The sequence below is a fragment of the Sciurus vulgaris genome, assembly GCF_902686455.1.
Source record: "Sciurus vulgaris genome assembly, chromosome: 7".
Taxonomy (NCBI): domain Eukaryota; kingdom Metazoa; phylum Chordata; class Mammalia; order Rodentia; family Sciuridae; genus Sciurus; species Sciurus vulgaris.
The window spans coordinates 34089742-34093499 of NC_136467.1; the positions used below are offsets into that span (position 1 = coordinate 34089742).

A 3758-nucleotide genomic window follows, 5' to 3' on the forward strand; every position below is an offset into this window, starting at 1 on the left:
ACATTGTAAAAGCTATCTATGACAAGCCCAAGGCCAACATCATTCTAAATGGAGAAACATTAAAGGCATTTCCTCTAAAAACTGGAACAAGACAGGGATCCCCCTCTTTCACCACTTCTATTCAACGTAGTCCTTGAAACTCTAGCCAGAGCAATCAGACAGACGAAAGAAATTAAAGGGATATGAATAGGAAAAGAAGAACTCAAACTATCCCTATTTGCCCATGACATGATTCTATATATAGAAGATCAAAAAAATTCACTAGAAAACTTCTAGAGATCGTAAATGAATTTAGCAAAGTAACAGGATATAAAATCAATACCCATAAATCAAATGCATTTCTACACATCGGTGATGAATCCTCTGAAAGAGAAATTAGGAAAACTACAATAGACTCAAATAATAATAATAATAATAATAATAAAATACTTGGGAATCAACCTAACAAAAAAGGTGAAAGACTACCACAATGGAAACTACAGAACAGTAAAGAAAGAAATTGAAGAAGACCTTAGAAGATGGAAAGATCTCCTATGTTCTTGGATAGGCAGAATTAATATTTCAAAATGGCCACACTACCAAAAGTGTTATACAAATTTAAGACAATCCCTAATAAAATTCCAATGTCGTTTTTCATAGAAATAGAGCAAGCAATCATGAAATTCATATGGAAAAATAAGAGACCCAGAATAGCCAAAGCAATCCTTAGCAAGAAGAGTGAAGCAGGAGGCATCACAATACCAGAACTTAAACTATAGTACAGCTTCTTCTCTGGGAAAACGCCAAATGGCAGATGATGCTGGCACAGTGGGAGATCCCAAAGGACCAAGGGGCCCCAGAATGAGTGGCAGTGGCAGCCCCCATGGAGGTTTCAGCAGGAGTCTCCGAGGTTAGGTCATGGCTGGGGCCAGGCTGGGCTGGGGCCATGGGGCATGTGGAGAAAAGACAGAAGGAGTGGATACCAGTCACCAAGCTGGGCCGTCTGGTCAAGGATATGAAGATCAAGTCCTTGGAGGAGCTCTATCTCTTCTCTTTGCCCATCAAGGAGTCTGAAGATCACTGACATTCTCCTGGGGGCATCACTCGAGGATGAGGTTTTAAAGATCATGCCTGTACAGAAGCTGACCATGCTGGCCACCAGACAGGTTCAAGCCATTTCTAGCTGTCAGGGACAGTGACGACAATGGTCACATTCGACTGGGAGCAAAGTGCTCCAAGGAGGTAGCCACTGCGATCCAAGAGGCCATCATCCTGGCCAAGCTCTGCATTGTTCCTGTGTAGAGAGGCTACTGGGGGAACAAGATTGGAAAGCCCCACACTGTCCCTCACAAGGTGACAGGACATTGTGGTTCTGTGCTGGTGCAGCACATCCCTGCCCCCAGAGGTACTGGCATTGTCTCAGTCCCCATGCCCAAGAAGCTGCTGCTGATGGCTGATACTGGTGACTGCTACACTTCTGCCAGGGGCTGCACTGCCACCTTGGGAAACTTCACTAAGGCTACCTTTGACGCCATCTCCAGGACATACAGCTATTTGACTCCTGATCTCTGGAAAAAGACTATGTTCACCAAGTTTTCCTATCAGGAATTCACTGACCATCTTGTGAAAATACACACCAGAGTCTCTGTACAGAGGATCCAGGTTCCAGCTGTGGCTACAACATAGGGTTTTTATACAATAAATAAATAAATAAATAAATAAATAAAGTGAATGGAACTTCAAACAAACTATACTATAGAACTATAGTAACAAAAACAGCATGGTATTGGCACAAAAATTGACATGTAGAAAAAATCCACATAAATACATTTATCTCATACCAGACAAAGGTACCAAAAACATACATTGGATGAAAGATAGCCTCTTCAACAAATGATGCTGGGAAAACCGGAAATCCATATGTAGCAATATGATAGAAATTAAACCTCTCTCTCACCCTGCACAAAACTCAACTCAAAGTGGATCAAAGACCTAGGAATTAGACCAGAGACCTGAACCTAAAAGAAGGAAAAGTAGGCCCAAATCTTCATCATGTTGGCTTAGGACCTGACTTCCTTAACAAGACTCCTAAAGCCCAAGAAGTAAAATTAAGAATCAATAAATGAGATGGATTCAATCTATGAAGTTCTCAGCAAAGGAAGCAATCAATAAAGTGAAGAGAGAGCCTACAGAATGGGAGAAAATCTTTACCACATGCACATCAGATTGAGCATTAATCTCCAGGATATGTAAAGAACTCAGAAAACTTAACCCCAAAAACACAAATAACCTAATCAATAAATGGGCAAAGGGACTGAACAGGCACTTCACAGAAGAAATATGAATGGTCAACAAATACATGAAAAAATGTTCATCATCTCTAGCAATTAGAGAAATGTAAATCAAAACTATTCATCTCACTCCAGTCAGAAGGGCAATTATTAAGAATACAAGCAACAATAAGTGATGACAAGGATGTGGGAAAAAGGGACTACAAATTGGTGCAGCCACTCTGGAAAGCAGTATGGAGATTCCTTAGAAAACTTGGAATGGAACCATCATTTGACTCAGCTATCCCATTCCTCAGTTTATACTCAAAGGACTTAAAATCAGCATACTACAGTGATTTAGTCACATTGGTGTTTATAGCTGCTCAATTCACAATAGCTAAATTATGGAACCAACCTAGATGCCCTTCAATAGATGAATGAAGAAACTGTGACATACATATACACAATGGAATATTACTCAGCCTTAAAGAAGAATGAAATTATGGCATTTGTAGGTGAATGGATGGAACTAGAGAATATCATGCTAAGTGAAATAAGTCAATCCCCCCAAAACAAAGGCTAAATGTTTTCTCTGATATGTGAATGCTGATCCAAAATGTTGGGGATGGAGGCTAGGGAAGAATGAAGGAACTTTGATTTGGGCAGAGGGGAATGAGGGGAAGGAAGGGGTCTGGAGGTGGAAAGGATGCTGGTCTTAAGATGTTTTCAACCCATCCTGGTGGGCATTTTCATCTAATCTAGTCCTAGTATGTCACCCTCTTTCCTGATTTCCCATTCCCTTTCCCTTTTCATTTTACTGGCCTTCCATTACCTGTTAAGGAAAAAAACATATCCTCCCTAACTAAAATCTTAATGAAGTTTGTCAAATGTCTGCCATATGCCTCTCTGTGCAGCATGTGTCCACCTAATATTTTCCTTTATTCCTGTACAGAGGGGAAGCTTCTGGGGGAAAAAAAATTATCCTGCTGTTCATTAAGTGGCTCTAACTACTTTTCCAAATTAATGATTTAGAAACAGATAATGATTATTTCAGACTTATTTCAGATGATCTCCTAAAATATTTCCATTTTAGAAGAAGTCACTGTGCTCTAAGACTATCAACACAAAATCATCTTTAGAACAGAAGCAACATAATGAGATAAATGGCTTCAGATTTGTTCTCATTGCCTTTTTTAAATGATATAATTAAAATAATGGATCACCTTTGAAATCTTCAGAATATATCTTGATACTGAAAATGACTATTAGTACCTTTAAAATCTTTTGGAATACATTTAATATATTTTTTTTTCCTTTGAAACAATTAGAGAATCTAATCATCAAGATGGAGAAATATGAAGTCTTATTTCTTGGGCCTTTATTGAGAAGTGTACAATCTAGTAAAGAAATTGTGATATTCCAGACAAGCACAAAATTGAGAACAGCTGCCTTAAAATGAATAAGAGGAGCCATTTCACTTTACCCAGGTTAACTTATCCCCCACAGCAC

At 39.1% G+C, this 3758-nt stretch overlaps 1 pseudogene across 1 annotated transcript; it reads left to right on the forward strand.

The window, feature by feature from the left end:
- Positions 1-786: 786 nt before the first annotated feature.
- On the forward strand, positions 787-1706 carry LOC306665504 (small ribosomal subunit protein uS5-like; annotated as a pseudogene). The gene has a single exon. The product of its transcript is annotated as a small ribosomal subunit protein uS5-like (transcript).
- Positions 1707-3758: the final 2052 nt, after the last annotated feature.